General features: G+C 37.1%; 1 long non-coding RNA gene across 2 annotated transcripts in view; it reads right to left on the bottom strand.

Moving 5' to 3' along the window:
* The window catches only part of LOC142085037 (uncharacterized), a 65,142-nt gene extending 48,103 nt beyond the window's left edge, over positions 1-17,039 (bottom strand). For both annotated transcript variants that reach the window (XR_012674535.1, XR_012674534.1), the window contains exon 1: positions 16,655-17,039. This is a non-coding gene — a long non-coding RNA (uncharacterized LOC142085037). The remainder of the gene's footprint in view (positions 1-16,654) is intronic.
* Positions 17,040-18,723: the final 1,684 nt, after the last annotated feature.

Genomic DNA, 18,723 nt, shown 5'->3' with positions numbered 1-18,723 from the left:
ATTGCAGCACACGTGCTTCCCTAATTGGCAGCTTGCCATTTATATGTGGAAAACAAGATTGTATTAGCAAGAGGGAGAGACTGAGATTTCAAATGTCTGCAGCACACAAATATCTTAGTTGCATTAATGAAAGGAGAAGAGATTTAAGTTTGAATTTAGTTATTTAGATGATAACGCACTTAGAGCCTCCATAATGTTAGCCATGAGTTACAAATAATCAAAGTCCAAGCTAGAGCTCAGACTGCCCTTGCAAGGCTTCATATTAGGACCATCCGTTAGTTTCAGTTAATGGTGGTAACTCTATGTAGATATCCAGCAAGTGTAAATGCATTCAATAAAGCCACTTATTTTTTCTCTTAATGCTGAAACTTAAATCAAACTGCTGAGATACGCATCCTTCCCAATGCAGAACAGAATTGTGAAGAAATTCTATTTTTTTTTATGAAGTTAAACATCATAGGTAGGAGCAAGATGATTGAATACAATGTTCTAGAAAATAAATACTCCTTATTCCATTCAAGAACTAAAACACTACCATTAATATCCCACGCTTTCTCGCAAATCAGAGAACAACAAGAGTTCTATCAGGCACTGTATTACTGCCCTCTTAAATGGATGTATTGCTAATCTTCTTGAGGGTAATTTGGCACCACGTTTGTGTTGTCTAGCTAAGCCAGCATGGTCTAACTTGCAGTAAAGCATTTGAATGAATCCTCTCTCCTTTGGAAACTCTTGCTACATCTTAAGTGAAACTGATCATGAGTACAACCAGCTGTAACTCTAGGTCTTGTCTGAGAAGACAAACATTTCCACTATAAAAAGTCGAGTTGTGCAAAATGCTCATATGAAACCAACAAGATTTAACCAACTGCCTATATTCTAGAAGGCAGGATTTTTTTAGTCGTTCTTTTTAAGCAACGATCTTGCATGCTTTTCATGTCTTAAGGCCACAGAAATCTAAAATCTTTTAAAAGTGCTTTAAGGCAGACTCAGTTTAGGACTTCAGTTTCCTGAAGAAATGAACAATTCTATTCTAATCTTGCATTTTGTAGTTTTTGTCATGAATTAGGGAGTCCAGTAGCTTCCCTGCTGTACCCAGCTAGAGGTGACACCGTTGAATCCTTATAATCCACTGGTTTAACAGCCTATATGACCTTCATAGGTTTAAATAAAATCTCCGACAGCTAACCTTCAACCCAGCTTTGCTGTGAACTTATCCAGCTCCTCCCACAAGGAACTCGTTCACTTCCATAAAGTAAACTGAGCACATTTCTTCCTCCTTTGCCCCTTCTGTTTCCAAATACAGTAGTCCTGATCCTCTAGATAGGTTTTGTCAACTGAAACAACACAGCGGGTAAACAAATTTTCTAGATAATGCAAAGTGATCTTTTTAAGCATCATCAGTAGCCTCTTAAGTACTTTTGATTTAGGTGTTGGTGTGAAAATCCTGATGTCATGTGATCCGCTTTTCTTTTCTTGCCCACTTTTATCTAACTTCAACCTGTGAGGTGGCTGGTAATTATAGTGATACTAAAGAAAGGATATATTCCAACAGAGTTCAGAAAAAGTTGAATGGTGTAATTTAATGTCCTTTATCAGCCTCCACAGAATTCTCTTTGTCTTTTTCGTCAGCCAAATCTATAATGTCTTTTTATACAGCTCTGATTCTGGCTTCACAGTTTTGAGTATAAACTAGTCCCTCTTCCTGGTCCAGTTCCAGGGATTTCTGATGAGAAATCAAATCTTTGTGTCTTAACTCCAAAAATAAAATGTGAGTTGAGATTCAGCAATCTGATTTAAAAATTACATGATCACACGTTATATAAATTTTAAAGCATGTTTGCCCTGCTTCATTCCACTAACAAGATGTTTCTCTCCCAAATCTCTGTATTTACTTCCCCATCTTCTTGCCCTAGCAGGTAAAATTCATTCACTTTCCCAAGTGCTCAAATGAAGCAATCTAATTTTATTAGGTGGCTTAAAGGACAGCTAGCAAATACTTAAATACCTGGTTACATTTGAAGTTTCTATGATTCTCTTTCAGTCTGAAATTAGTTCTATTAACTTTTCATGACAAGCCACTTATTGAATATTTGCTCTTACTAGGGATCCTTTAATAAAAACAGAAAATACCTGTTAAGCTCAGTGTTACTGGCAATGGGTCAATCATCCTTATGAAGAAATAAATGTAAAAAGTGTTTGAATAAGAAATGTTATTAACTGAATTTTTATTCAGGAGGAGAGAGAGAAATGAGACGTTCTTTCAGCATCACTGAGACAGATAAGTGCTGATCTGTTGAAGAAAACACTTGCTTACCATTTGTTTTGAAGAGAGACTTTATAGATTTTGTTAATCTCGGTGAAAGATAGAGTTACGAGCTCTGGAAGGCAAAGGTGCCTAACTTCCACTTGCCTCATAGCAAACTTCTGCGTTTGTTTTTAAGGAATCTGGAAGTAATTTGAGGATGCAAATAATGAGTATTCTCATTAAAAAGTCTGTCTTAATGTTGCTTTTCGCTGCCATGTTTAGAAAATATGTTCTTGATTTATCAGGATAGGTATTACGATAGGTAAGAATGGGAATGACGCTGTATGAGGGAGACGTTGTCTGCTTGTCGTTCTTAGAGTAGGATAGAATGTGAGACTTTTCTGAGGCTATGGGAAATAAGTTTTCAGTACATTAAATGTTTTGACTTTTAACTAAAAGGTTGAGTTCTACAGTGCCATCGTCTTTTAAAGATTAAATCCACATGGCACTATATGAAATACAATATCCATTGTTCATACTTCTTGAATGACTTGGAATCATGTGTTAACATGATGAAACCAGATGGGATGTTCAAACACTAAACTCCATTCAGCGCTAGCCAGATGTCTTTCCTGGAGGATGGGGGAGGGATCCTCCAAATAGCAATTTCACAAAAGATATTAACTGTCAAATTTTGAGCAATTGATTCAAGTGATAAATATGCTCTATTGGCTATTCAGTAATGGCTTATCTGCTTTTAGGTAAGCTTGATCTGATCTCATCTTAGCTCCTGGCTTCAGATGTGGAGGTATCATCTGATCCAAAATGTTTATCTCTTCCTCCTTCCCCCCCCCACCCCCCCACACCCCCCCCCAAACTTAAACGAGTAAATAAAAGTAAAATTAACTTGGCAAGTACACTTGGACATACAGGGTTTGCTTTTGTGACTCAACTAACATCTTACAAAAAAAAAAAAAGAAAAAGACAGTAATAGACAACAAAGTAGGTAAGTCAAAAGCAAGCCGCAGAATGTAGCACTAAATTTAAAAAAAAAAAGTTTGCCAAATAGTTAGCAGTCACTCAGAAAGGTTGTATCTCTAAATTAGATTAACAAATGTTTCTATAATGATCCAGCTATATGTGTATCTATGTTTGCAGAAAATGCACGGCTATCTTCTTGTGTCTTAAAACAAAACAAAACAAAAACTCTTCAGTTATGCTACCTTTGGCCCTTACACAAATTCCACTACACTGGGTTTGCAGCAGTGTGGAGAGACTGTAAATATGTTTAGACAGCTGGTACAGTCTGAGGTCTTCTTAAGGAAATGGAAAACAATACAGAAGGTCTTCATTCAGAAATAGTCTCGTATAGTCAAGAATGTCCAATATCTTTCAATGGGGAAAGCCTTTTTCAGTCAATCTTACTGCTTGTCATGAAATAAAGTATGAGTTTTCAAACAGAATAATTGAGAAGTAGGTCTCCCCCACATTTCTCTTTCATGCTATGTTAACCTCACTTATTTTACATTTGTGCAGTAGAAGAAATGCCAGCCAAGTTAAGTTTCTATATTTAAAAATACTGGATGACAAATCTTTGGCAAGGAGGGATGCACAATTCTAGTCTTCGTTATGCTTGCCACCTCCTGTTGTAGAGAGCTAAGGAAAAAAGGAGCAGGAAGCTCATTAAGATCTTGTAGCCAAAGGCCACAACACCCTCTCCCATAAAAGTCTCAAACTTTCTTGACTGTCTGCTCTCCCTTTGCAATGTCCAAAACACACAGTGAATCCTAAGGGCATCCAGCAGGAAATCATTGTTGTCTGTTCTGTACAAATCCCAAAGAAAGGAAGAAAAAGACAGGACATAAGCACTGCATAGTGCGTTACCCAGCAGAGAGGCATTGGAGGAGAACAGAGTAGAGAGCTAGGTCTTAATACAATAAAAATTTTTTGAATTCAGCCAGGTCCCTCTAGTGATTTCAATGGCCTTGATGTTCTCATAATCTGTATATGCAAGACATCAGTCTCCTTCCACCAGGGGTGTGTTGGAAACACATGATGGGGTCCTAACCCATTGAAGCCTGCTGGGATGATGCTAAATGTGATCTCCTGTATGCATGGGTACAGGTGTGTTGCCATCTCCCTTGGGGAACCAACCCAAACAGTTAGGCAAGCAAGAAATATATTCATGAACTTGATGTACATTCAGTGTTAGTCCCTGTTTCCTTTGACCTCTTTCTTTCTTAAAGTTCAGGAATTTTTGTACTGTACAAATTTAAACCAGTCTTTCAGCAAAAAACTCCTTAACTCCCCTTTGAAAAGGACATGAAATTTATCAACTTTTTAAGTAACTCAAGTTTCACTTCCTTCATTAATGTAACCAATAGATTTTAATTTTTTTTTCCATAGAAAAGATCTTAATTACCCAAATTTTGCCACTGAGCCTGAAAAATTCAGGTAGAATACTGTTACCGATAGAATAGTCATGATGAATGACTTTCTAAATGAAGTTATGTAAACTTCATTCCCTGAATATACGTACAAAACTGGCAAAGGATATTGGTTAGAGGGATCTTTTTTCCTCTTTTTTTTTCTAATGGTGTGTTTTGTAGAATTGAAATGTGGATTTACCCATAAAATAGAACAGTAAAACTTAATAATAAATAAAACTAAAAAATAAAGTACATGAGTCACCAACGAGGTGAGGAAAGAGGAACTTTGGATTTAGAAACAAAATGTCAGATGAATCCCACAGATTGAAGTAACGATGTCCCATATTTGGACATACTGAAATTTCATGAGACAATGCTTGCTTTACCATACTGCTTTGCGTTTTGAGGAAACGTGTCTCTAATTTTGCAAGTAGGAAAATCATGAAAGAGAGACTAATAAGATTGCAAGCTGGTTATTTATTTGAGTTTTCCACTAATAATGAAAATGTAGATTTGAAGTCCTAATCTTTCTTGTGCCAATTTAATAAAAATATTTATGTATCTTTGAAAATGAACTGCCCCACAAAAAGACGCTATTTTACTTGCATTTATGCTTTTAAGTAAAATAAAAAAAAATCTCATCCTATCTAGAGTAACTTTTCATATTTATGGCAACCAGTTTCAATTTTTACGTCTTACACACTCTTTGCAGAGGAATACAGTCATTCAGGGCAGAGTGGTTTAAAGAAGTAGGTTGCATGGAGGTAGAATAGATGGGTAAGAAGCAGCTCACCAGTGAAGCAGCAAATGAATTTCACAAGGAGAATCTGTCTCTAGTTTTAGAATTTTGTGAACTGATGCTCTGGAGCACACCTGAGCTCTGATCCTGATGGTGCAGAGGATCTGGAAGGAAGGATTTCTTCTCTTCCATGTCTATGATATATTAGGAGTTGTTTACTGGAAGAAAACTGTTTTTTTAAGTGTTATGCAAAATGAAAGTGTTCTATAAGAATTACAGAAGGAGACACCTGTTGGCGGGGGGGAGGTGTTATGGCTTGTTTCAACTGACATGGAAAAGAATTTTTAAACCAAGTACAATTCAAAAATGGTTTGCTTTAATTTCCTTTCTTCAGGTAAAATGTGTAGTGAAGGCATTAGGAATGATTGTAAGTTAGAGGATAAGGGAAATATGTATTCACAGAAAAAACAGGTTCAATGGACAATTTCCTGTATTTTAGGTGCACTTATTGAGTGTAGAAGGGACTGATAATTCATAAGGGTAAATGAATCAAGACACAGGAATAGTGTCCTACGTCTACCATGTTATCTTTTTCTGCAGATTTAGTATGGTGTGTAACAATTATAACAAATCAGTTTAGAATTTACAAAGAATAAGCTTTATATGTCTTAGGCATGATTTTGATGTCCCAATTTTTTTTTCTCTACTTAAATTAGAAACTTGAGAAATTTCGGTTTTATTCCATTTTATACTTGCAAATCATTGTAAAATCAGTAATTTACAAACATTACAAGAACTTAATCTCAGATTGCAGTCCTGAAAAAGATTCATAGTAGCTATCTAAAGCAAGACAAATGAAACTACTTTTTCCAGACAAAGGATTCTGAAGTTCTGTAAGTGTAAGTAGCCAAATGGCTGCTTCCTCTGATACACAGCAACCTCAAAAGTGATGATCTTGATGATCTAGTAGGAGATAACAGTGTGAAAAATTACTTCATTCTGTTTATTTCAAGTCCAACTCTTCAGTACTATATGTTTCCTTCACAGAAACAATGTCTGTTTTCAGTCTACAGAAGTAGTTGAATTCTCAGCTGTGCAAAAAATACAATTATGACAAGTACACTTGACCTTCAGTGAAATTAAGGAGAGAACCACCTGCACTAAATATGTCTTGTAAACAGTGTCAGGAGCAAAGAGATACAGGCTGGCCAGAAATCAAATCCTGTTGCATAGCTTACTACAATAATAACATTTCAGCTTGCTTTAAAGTTTTGACTTCTAATTGTACCCTACTCTTAAACAAGGAGTGTTGATGAGTTGTTAGCAGCTGCACTGTGAACAGGAGCACTCTTTGTGCTCAGATAAAGCTGCGCAGCTCTAGAAATAATCTGTCATACAATAAACAACTTTTCTTTTTTTTTTTTCTTGATTCTCTTGTAGTCCAAATGTTACAAATGAAATCAAAGAACATAAGAAAACTGTTTCAGGGCACTTCCCAGAATATTTTGATCCCTTGGCCAGTGCCTACTCCTAGAATAAACTAGTATAGCAAGATCCATGTTTTGTTTTAAAGAAAAAAAACTCCTCCAAAACCTAACCCTTTAAAACTATCTGGATAATGAAGAAGGTCTAAATTAATTTATATATAGATGTCATATGGAAACCACAAAATATTTTTTTAGAAAGACACAGTAAAGTGCAGGCTGCTTGTCATATCTGAAAGACAATCCAGTAAAATAAATGCTTTAGTCCAGATCCAAACACACCTCTGTTGTGGAAGTTCCCTAAATGTAAACCCTTATCAGACCTCTTTTTACGCAAGTCTCACCTTGAAGTAATACCGTACCTAGAAGAGGTGTTATTGTGGGTTATTTTGGCTAGACAGTTATGACTAGTAAGGTTCTCCGTAAAGACTACCTGCCACTATTCACCTCCTTTGACCAAATCCTTTTCCTCTTTTCTTTTCCTTCAGCTTAATGAACATTTCGCAGCATAACTCAGAGGACGGAATGTGGGGGAAGTCAGTTATTTAAAGCTTTTAAATGTCTAAATCATAATTTCTAAATTTTTTTTAGGCATAGTTAGCTGGTATAGACCACAAAGTGCAGGAAACCTGTGCTGGACAGTCTTGTATGTCCAGTAAGCTTTATACCGCAGTTGTTGCATTTTAGTGGATGGTATCATAAGGTGGAAAACTTAAGGATCTTAAATGCCAAGTCCACAACTGAAGAAGCTGTCAGTCCTGCAGCATAATATGAATGGGGAAAATGGGTTCCTTGCCCATTTGTTCCTTGCGGCTTTTCAGAAACCACATGAAATCTGGAATGGTCTTGAAGATGATGGTACCCAGCTTATACTTTCTCCCCAGCAAAGTAAAATTGCAAGCCCTCAAAAATCTTAGCAACCATCTACTAAATATAAGGCATAGATGAATAACATTACATATGCGTGTGCCATCTTTTGCATCACTGACATTGTAGAATGATGACTTGTGCATCACTGACAACTATAGAATTTATAACATCTTATATTTAACATACATTTTACTACACTCATTATTTTTGTAAATCAAAATTGAAATTATACAGATCTTATGTAGTTTAGCTCTTTTTATTATTATTCTGTAAAAGTGTTGGGTTTTTCTTTAAAACTTATATCAGTCCCAATATAATTAATAACTGTACAAGAAATCAGTTTATTTCTGAGGAAAATCAGCTGAAGTGCCTTTGCTGTCTTGTAGCAATGGGTTCTGTTTTTGTCTCCCATTTCCATAGCAAAGAGAATTAATTTAAGAGAGATCAATAGTATTGCCGGCATACATTGCATACTCCTGCTATAATTCATAGTGCTGGGGAGTATGTGACATGAGTTTAAACTTAATCTTGTATCTTGTTGTATAGAATTATGCAAATGGAATACCCTTACAAAGAAGCTTTTGTTTTTATTAATTTAATGCAGTAATAACTAATAAGAGATAATGTGTAAAATAAATCATCGTGTGTACGTAGGATAACAAAAACGTGCTAAGCCTTGATATTGGGTGTGTGTAATGGACGTTGTTGTGTAAAACGCTCTGCACTTTGCAGTGTGTGAAACCTGCACAAACCTTCCAATAATGTTAAAGCACTTGCAAAAATGTTGCACCTGGAGCAGGGAGGAGTGAAGAGGGCAAAGGTCAGCATTAGGCATTAAGACACTGACTAAACAGACTTTACACTCGGTGAAAAGTCCAGACAACCCCTGCAGTGTCATCTTACAACTCTGGTTTTCTTCTTTTCAGGACATAGTAATCCATAAATACACTCAAGTCACCAGCAGCTTAGCTCTTCCCCCCCTTCTCCCCCTTTTTAACTCTCCTTTCATTTTTAATTCTTACATACAGATCTGAAATTTTAACCCTTTCTATGTCTTTTAATCAACCTTGGGAACCGCTTTTCTTCACTGTTGTCATTCACTAGACTTCTCACCTTTTTAAATCCTCTTTTTTGCAAATTATTCTCTTAGAAAAATGGTTCCAAATGAACTAAAAAATAATGCTTAAACAGTAGCACAAACTCAGGATATGGATAAGACATTCTGGGAAATTATCAGATTTTTATTTTTAAAAAAAGGCAGTTATCAAACTCTGTAAACAACTGAAACGTATCCTTTTTTCTGAAGCTTCTTAATCAGAGACCTTATGTAAAATATTTCATGGGATGTACTATAAAATTTGTTTTTACAACTTCTGAGCTTATTTGTTTGGATAGATGAAACCAGTTTCAACTGGGATGCTGCAAGAAAATAATCATCTTGCTTGCCATTGTGTTTTAGGTTTTTTATCAAACAAACAAAAAACTTCATCAATTATGTCTCTAAACTGGAAAAAATGTAGAGGTAAAACACAAAGAGGTGTTTGTACTTTTATCATACAATTAAGCCTTTCAGTTTTGCATCTATTGCGCTTACTAGCTGAAATCATGAGACCAAACTGATTTTAATCATTTTGTCTGATCCCATTATCCACATCCCATGGCTTAAGAGACTGGATAGACTCCTAATATAGCCTTGAGCCTTGACAGTAAAAATAGGCTGGTGAAATACAGCCCATTAATTGCACGTAACCATGTACATTTTGCTGACTTCCTCTCCTTGTTCTGAGCACTGCACAAGGCCGTACATCCACGTGGGATACTTCCCTCTCACCCACTTCTCACTACCCCAAACCTTCTCCAAACCCAACGAGATGACCAGAAGATCTGCCATGTTGTCTTTTTCTTAATTAATTTTTACAACTCCTGAACAGCACTGACAAAAGATAGCTGGAAGTCTGAGTATTTCTTTCATACCGTGCATGAGTATTGATTAATAGAAACATTCAGCAGAAAATTATTTTTTTTTCTTTTGCACAGAAAAAGAATATCCCTCATGTTTGCTCATGGAGTGAAAACAAAGTTTTCAGTTCCATGTATGTGACACTCTCATTTCAGTTAGTCACAAAATGGCGGCCTGAAAAAAAATCTTCTGTGAAATCTCACCATCTTCAGGCCTGCTGATTTCTGTTCCTGTGCAGTGATTTTTACAGTTGTCGTCCAAGGGTTTCTAACTCGGTCTGTTCAATGGTAGGAATCAAAGAATCGTCAATAGAAACAGAAAGGTGAAACTGGGAGCACAATTTAATGACCGCCAGGGAAGGGGGCAGAACCCAGCAAAGGTATTTACTTCTCATGGCAAAGGGTTCTGTAGAAATTAAAGACCTATTTCAGCACGATGTTTTAAGCACGTGCTGAACTTTGAGCATGGAAGTTGGTCACTAGATCGCTTTCAGGCTTTAGAAGTAAGAATATGCTCAACGCCATTACAAGATCAGATCCTTGGTGCACAAATACTGGAGGTAGTAAATGTCTAGGGCTCAGGTTTGGTACTCTTGGTCACGCAGTGCAGCATTTTAGCCTGCAGTTAGTCTCACTGGTACCATGGGACAGTCTGTTATATAAGCCATTACTCTACAGGAGTCAGCATTTTAGTGTTAGGCCCTGCATGACAGCACTTTATGTTGAATATAGAGCATGATTACAGATGGAGTAGTATCTTCCATTTATCCTATATTCTGATGTTTTGTTGTATGTTAACAAAAAATAAAATGTGAATGTTCAAGTACATGAAAAACAAGAAAATTAGGCCAGCACTGAGTTACGTGAACCTCTTGAGAAACAGGATTTGTATCTTGTCTAGTTATAGAAATACCACACCAAAAATGACCTGATTTAATAACAACAACAATGAAAAAAGACTATTGTTCTGTCTGGAGTTTTATATTCTTTTCAAGCACCTGAGGTGTCTCCAGTACGCTTTGCTGTGGTATCTCAATGCCGACCTCGCAATAACAATCACAAATTCAAAACTTGAATTTTACTAATATGATGTAGATGAGAGGCCAGGCAGTTAAATGATTTGCCCAAGGCTACAAAACATCTTGCTGGAGAGCTGAAAGCAGACTTTTTACCACGTCTGCCTGGCCGGTCCCAAAGTCTGTGCTTTGTTTTATGTTCTCAGGCATGTTTCTTCACGCACATGTTACTTGGACTGCATGCTTGACATATAGCAAAGGCCATGCTGCCCACTGCATTTTCTCCTGGATATTTTTTCACCTTACATTTAAAAAGTGATTGGGGTTTTAAAGAAAACCTGATTCAACTGAAGAAAAGAAGGATATCTTATTGAAACCATTTTCATAATTATTTTTCAGAAATTATTTTCCAGAGCTGTTGGTTTCTTGATTCAAGCTTATAGTGATAATCTGAAACCATCAACCACTCAAGTGTAATATTAAACTAAACTGTGAATAGGAAGGAATTTGTACAAAATAGTACAGGAATAATAAATCTGTTGCTAATTCTTTTCCTTGTGTTAAAAAAAAAAACAAACGACAAACAAACAAAAAAAACCCAAAATACACACACAAAAAAAACCCCAAAATACACACCAAAAAAATCCACACCAAAAAAAACCCACAAATGACCAAAAATACACAAAACAAAAAAAACCTCACCACAACCAAACTTGCTCTGTATTGCTTTCAATTGGTCTTCCCTCCCACTTTTCTTCTAAAGGATTCATTTTACACACTTACCTTATCCATGGGTTATGTAAATGAGTAGGACCTCGTGCACCTTTTGCATACTCTACTTGCTAAATCTTGCTAAATATTGTTAAGTTACTCCACAGATATCTCACTAAATCCAAATAAAATAATAAGTAAGACTGTAATGATGTCATCTGTGGGCATATTTCTGTAGATATGTTTGTGTGTGATATATACAGTATTTACAATTTGTACTTTGCTTGTAAATCACACAGACACAAGTGAGACCGTGATCACCAACCCACGTAGCATGGGTGGGGTATGTGTGTGTAAAATCTATGTAGGCAAACTAATAGCGATTGAAGATTACAGATGTTTTAAGGGTGAGCATTTTGGACAGTGGAAAATTATATTTTTCTGACATTTTTAATTTTTTTTTTTAATTTGAGAAGTACCATATCCTTCACATTTTCTGACTTCAGTAGAAAAGGCAAAGCAGTTCATGTTTTAATTCATCCACACCTTTCCTTTTTTTTTTGGTTCACTCTTTGCTTGAGGGTTTTTATTTTTCTAAAATATTTGGCAATTAAATGATACTGAGTACCTGTTTGTCTGGTATGTGATAGACATATGTATTCCTTGTTGCACATATTTGTAAAAGAGGCACTTGCAATGACTTTTGCCTGAATGCGACTAGGTTTGCTGCTGTACAAATAACATAAATTAAATATTCTTAATTATTTTAGCTCATGCTAGAAAAGATTCAGGACAAAGGGGAGATTGATGCAGAGTGCCTTACAATGGCCCTACTGATTTCTCTACTGGCCCTTCCTCTGCACATGGTCAATTAGAATTGAAAATCCTGTGCTGATTTCATTCGCTGGAATTTTTAAGCAGGTCAGGAAGAAAGATGTTATTGAAAGGAAAAGTCTCATCTAAATAAGAAAAGAACACGTGGCCATCTGGTCTAACTGTACCATGCCGAAAGTCATTTTGGCTCAGCCGTAGTTTGGTCTTCGCAACAGTTTGCCAAAATATCAAACAGAAATCTGTTTACATTAAAACACTCTGTGCTTTTTATCTATAAAAATGCAATGTGCAGTTCTCTTCCTATCTGTAATGCATGAGCTCATTTGACCCCGTTACCTTATTGAGACTGCCTATGTTTCTGATAGGCTCTCAAGTTACTTCTGCTATGTAAAGGTATAAGCGAAACAACCAATCTTTTGAAAGTTTTGGAAGTAATCCTGAGCACTTTGTTATTAAAACTAAAACTTGCACTTCTGCCTGAACTAGGAAAGGCTCAAACAAGCAGATACAACAGAGGAAGCATGGGGGAAGAGGGGAGAGGAGAGTTTAAAAAGAGAAATTAAACTTGAAGTTTGTGCGAGTAGCACCATGGAGTTTGCACAACCAATTGGAGGCCATAGGCTAAGACATGAGACATGAAATTTTTAAGGAATGGAATCATAAATATGCATGAGCTTCCATGATTGCTTTGTTTCAACATCAACTATTTAAAAGTTTAAAGAAGTCAGCAAAAAATCACAGGTCAGAATTTTTCACATTTAGGTAAAAAACCTCTTTGTGTAAAAAGCTAAAACACATAGCTCCAAATCTCGGGTGCCTGGACAACAGCAGCTGGAGGATAATGCCATATTTGCAAAAATGCTGGGCATTTGTATATCTTACCTACTTTAGTCAGAGCTGTTGAACACCTAGCATTCACAAAAACCAAAAGACCTTTCGGGGAGAAGGGGAGTGTGTTGAACTAAACATGGAGGCAAGGCCCTGTATTCATAGGCTCAGGCTTAATGCTTAACTCTTATGTGATTAGTTATTACTTTTGCACTGATAAACAATATATAAATTGCCAGTTGAAATATCCCTTCTAATACATGGTAGTGCGTAAATCACTTCTGAGGTTTACGTGAATTTATTTGCGTAGGATTTCAGTCTTTAGGTAATGGATAAAAATATGATTGCTTATTGTCATTACCATAAGAAAATAAGTCAGCACTTCAAAATGTAGCTGCAGGCATTATTTTGAAATATATTTGTGAAACATAAGTGACAAATTTTATTTTTCAAGCAAGGAAAAGTAGAAAGGAAATTAGCACTTAATACTAGTGAACTTGTGTATATACATACACATGTAATTTACAAGTAAATACTTCTCATATATTACCGTTATGTTGAGTTAGCTTGTATATTTCATATAAGATATATAAAATGTTCCTTCAGAAAAGTGTTAAATCCCTTGTTTTTAAAAAAAAATACAGGAATACAAATTTGACCGCAGCTCTCAATTAATTCTCTTCATTTCTCTGAAATCTCTTTTTTAGAATCTTTACCTTACCTGTGGATATTGTTGCCACTACATGCAACCTTTTGTTTGTATGTCTCTGCTGCTATTTGGAAAGGAAGTTGTTTGTTTTTTTTTTTTAAACTAAATTTATGGGATACCTATGCTGGGTTCCTTTTTTAGTAGTGTTTATTAGTGATATAAAGAAAAAAGCTTTAAAAAAATCCTATCTTTCTATTAAGATACCTGTTAGTGTGATTAAAATATAGTTTAAGCCTTTTCAGGGAGTAAATTAAAAGCAGTGTATGTGTGTGCATGTGTATATAAAAACGTATTTTCTTTTAAGACTTTTTCACACAAAGTCCATATTGAAAAGCAAAAATTAATCACCATGTGTATCATACCCTAATTTGTACCAGAAGACAATGCAATTCCAAAGAACTTTTAGAAAATAGGTCTGCATGGCATACATTTAAAAATTAAATAGAATAAATGCTTTGAATCTCTCTTTTCGCTGGATGTCTCTGCTAACCCCACCCGTAGCCACACCAAAGGGAGAGCAACTATTTTGGGGCATACTGCATTCCCAAGACCAACTTTCTGGCACGATGACACTGGGCCAGTCGGTGTTTCTCTGGGCTGTGGCAACAGGAAGGCCGGGGGTTGCAAGGCCAGCTAACTAAAATAGTCCCCTGCCATGCTCTCCTTCTTCGGCTTGAAGACAACATACTTGCAAAGCATTTCTCTACTGCCGTGTTTAAAACTGCCACAAAACTGTCTAGGAGATCTTGCTAATCTCTCTAAACCCAAATATGTTAAAGTATTTAAGTTTGACTGCCTTTAAGATATAGGTCTCTGTACACTAGCTATGCGCCTTTATGTAGTATATTGTATACGTATACAAAATCTTTCCATTGTATTTGAGAGCTACATGGCAATTATGTAAGTGATGCATGAACTTAACATAAAATACTGCATTGACTGTAAAGCTAGAGTAGAAACCACTGTAAAATGGGAAACAGTGGATGCCCCTAGTTACGCTGTGTTGGAAAGTGTGTGCACATATGTGCACGTTTTGTACAATGATGTGTGTGTATGTTTACAAAGTTTCTTATTTCGTATTTTTTGCGAATCACAATGAAGTTGAAACTGAGCCTGGCCGACATAAGGAGGAAAGGCTTGTGTTTGTCTTTAATCTTTCTGCGGCACGGTTCAGACTTCTGTCTGATCTGCACATAGCAGAGCAAGGGGCTTGCCGTGCATTGCGTGCAGGCTCCTTGATTGTGGAGGGGAAAAAAAAAATCTGGCTGGAATCCAGACAGGCGAGCGCAGTGCTCTGTTGATCATTATGTCTAGCCTTCAGGTGTCTCAGCTCACAGTGGGCGGCGGTTGGGGGAGGGGGAGATAACAGGAGGGCAGACAAAGAATAAAATAGTGTATTTAAAAAAAAAAAAAATTTATATGTAAAAAATTCACGTCAAAACCTTTTTTTAAAAATGCTTCTTTTAACGTTCCTTTCCCCGCAGTGGGAGCAAGCAAACATCTGTCCAGGAAGATTTATTTAAGCCATAATTAGTAGCGTCTGGAGTCTTTCAACAATTTCTCCTTATTGCACTTAATTTTTTCTTTTAAAAGAAGTCTGCTCATCTTTCACTTAGACACTGTTTTCACTTCATGCTTTATTAGAGATCCAGCCCAGCCAGGACCGAGTCAGATTTCTATTGTCTTTGCTTTTTCCCTTCTGATCGTAGTTTTCAGAATCTAACTTTTGGTAGGGGAGGGGGGGTGGGAAGGAACATGCAGGCGGGGGGAAGATCTTATAAATATGTGGGGAAAAAAAAGAACAAAAATACAAATCAGTGCTTCTTATCACACAGTTATCCATTTAGGTTAAATTTCTTTTCCGGAGAAGCAGAAGGAAAAAAAAAAAAAAAAAAAAAAGCTCTGCTTTGTCTGTTGCTTCTGTTTGAGAACTCTCATAAATCTTGCCCAGAAAGCAACTTGGGCTTAAGGAGATCTGGCCAGCAAAGCTCTGGGAAGCAATTGCAATGTCTCTTGCTATAGATATTCTCTTCTTTCTGCCCCCTTCGTCCCCGCTGCCCCCTCCACCCCGACCTTCTGACGTTATGCTGCGAAGAGCCCCACACCCTTTCCCGCCCCACCAGGAATCTGAGTGAATGCAAGCCGCAATCTAGAGGTAGTTAAAGTTGCTTATCAAAAAGCCTCTCCTCGTGCTGAGTGAGTCCAGATATTATACTAGTTGTGTTTTTTCCGTCCAGCCATAACCCTTTTCTAACACTCCCCCCGTTGGCTCGCCTCTCCCCCTCCCCCCGTGGAAGGGGTGGGATGGGAACCTTGCTCGACTTCATTGTTCCAAATGTAAGAGCTATTTGCCCCAAAGTGTCTTTGCTGTCTTTCATAGCTAATTATAATAACTGTCAGATGTCTGGAAAGTCTGGGCTGCCCTTGCTGGCGGAGTTAAAGTTTGCCTTTATTTTTTCCCCTTGGGGACAGATCAGGCCTGATTAGACACAGAGTACAAATAAAAGTGAACAACATACATGTGTAGGGCTTTTCGTCTTTGTTTTTCTTTATGAACAAAGCAGCACGCTGGCTATGTCAGGAAGCAGTGTGGCATGCAGCGTGCATGCAGGCACTGCCCTGGAGGATCTCTTGGGTTTTTTTGTTGGTTTTTTTTTTTTCTATTATTGAAACATGCAAGAAATATTTCTGAATTTGAATAGCACTTTAGATACTTGTTCATCTCATAAGAAAAAGTAACCATCGATTTAGTGTACATAGCATTTTGACAATTTTAAGAGATTTGCTTTTTTGGGTGAAAATAAAAATAAATAGACCGCGTACTCACAGTTTTGCTGTGCTGTGCAGGTCGCAGTCTCCTTCTGCAGAGGCAAGGAGGGTAGAAGGATGTCAAAGGTGCAGAATTCCAGTTTAATTCAGGAGAAGTGTACAAATGTGCTTCCTGAAGACGCCTGGAAGTCAGTCACTTGTGCTCAGACATCCCATTGCTGCTCTGCACGCTATACTATCTGCAGTTCTGAATTGAACTAAATACTGCCCATGTGAAAGACAGGGGAAACACAGTCATGTGGGACACACAAATCCACTCTATTGGCTCCGAAGGCACAACTTCAGCATTCTTGCATTTCCACCATTGGTTAACAGTTCAAGCTGAAAGAGTCTAGGTCCTCCTAGTGAGTCCGTTTTCCCTTTATGTGTGGAAGAATGACTGTAGGATTTTACAGTGGCAGGATTAGTTAAGTAGAGGACTGAAGTCATCCCTTTAACTGAAGCTGGTGGGTGGGGATTGGAAGCTGTGCTTTTCTCAAGTCGACGTTTTTCCTTTTTCTGTCTGCGTTCTGTGTGTCAGGAAATGCTTGCAGTTAACTTGGGCAGCACAGAGAAACTGAAGTGACTTCAGGTTCAGGGATAGGGACTTGACTTTTAGAGTAACACAGCGTTACAGACCATACAATGATTTTTATGGGAATAACTCTTTTCTGGCTGGTTAAAAAGTGGTTATTTTCTCTTTTCTAGATTTTTTTTTTTTAAGCCCAGAAAGGGCTATATCAGGATCATCTAACTTGAGCTTTTGCATCACATAAGCCAGACAAATGAATCCAGCAGTGCCAAAGCCTAGACTAATAATTTAAGTGACAACAGAAAATAGATTTTACAGAACTATTGGATCTCTGGGGAATATTATGATGTGGTTATAATAATATTTTGAAAGAAGCAATGAATTCCATAAAATCTATAATTGCTGATATTTGGTCATTTTGAGACTAATGAAACTATAAAGGTTAAATAAGAGGGAAGAAGATTGACTATTGCCTGTTTTGGTGTTCTGTCATTTGCCTGATTTAGTTATGCCAGCGTGAGCAGTAATTTGAAACGGTACTCAGTCATGTGTGACATACTTCTCCAATTAACCCTTATTAAAAAGACCTTTCCCAAATCCCACATGCATGTTTTCCTAGAACCACAGAAAGTAGAGGTATGACAGATTTGTCAGGGTTTGTGTTCGTCCTCCTCTCTGGGCAGGTTTATTTCCTCTTCTATGTTTCCAGGGCTTTGTCTAGTGTAACTCTAAATACCCTGAACATGTGGCTCCTGTTTGTGGACTGTTGAACTTAGGGCCTAATTTAGCAGTTGAAGGGCTTAACTATACTTGGAAATTTACCAGAATAATTATTCCAGAATAGTAAATTCATTATATGCCTGTGGTGTATGCAAGGCCAAGCACAGACAGACTATGTACAAGCTCCTATTCAGCAGTTTATGCCTGGCTCTGGGTGTCAGGACATCTTCTTGTTTCTACCAGCAAAGCTTGTTCAGACCACCTTAAAACAATGCTTCTTCCTCTTTGGAGTTCACCCTCTTAAGCTATTTATAGACTTTTATCATCACCTCACTGACCACCCTTGTCATCACTTAGCTGAACACCATATTCCAGGTGTAGCTCCGTAAGATATGGGAACGTTCCTCCGTAACCTATGACCTGGTATCGCTGCAGCAAATCAATGTGTGTTTGCTTGATATGTGAGCAAGAAAAAAATATATTTTAAAAAATGTACTTACACACCTGACAAACAGGATTTCAAAGAAGATTAATACACTATATGCTCTACTCTGAGTTAAGAAGAAGGCCTTGTAAGTGCTAAGAAGATGGGAAGCGTTTATTTTTCTTTAGCAAGCTCACTTAAAAATAACGTTTAGTCATAATATATAAAAGGTGGGGTTGGTTTTGTTGTTGTTTGGTTTGTTAATCTTCATGAAGAAAGGTAATTGTCTGGTTTGGATAAAATACGGCTACAGCAGTAGCATCAAAACTTTCTCTCCTCCTCCAAAAATGTTTTCAGCTCCACTGGGCTTTCCACATCTGGACTCCAGAACACTGAGGGGAGAGAACTGAAA

The sequence above is a fragment of the Calonectris borealis genome, chromosome 8 (genome assembly GCF_964195595.1).
Source record: "Calonectris borealis chromosome 8, bCalBor7.hap1.2, whole genome shotgun sequence".
NCBI lineage: Eukaryota > Metazoa > Chordata > Aves > Procellariiformes > Procellariidae > Calonectris > Calonectris borealis.
Note: the sequence above shows the minus strand (reverse complement) of the source record. Positions and strands in the feature narration are given on the sequence as shown.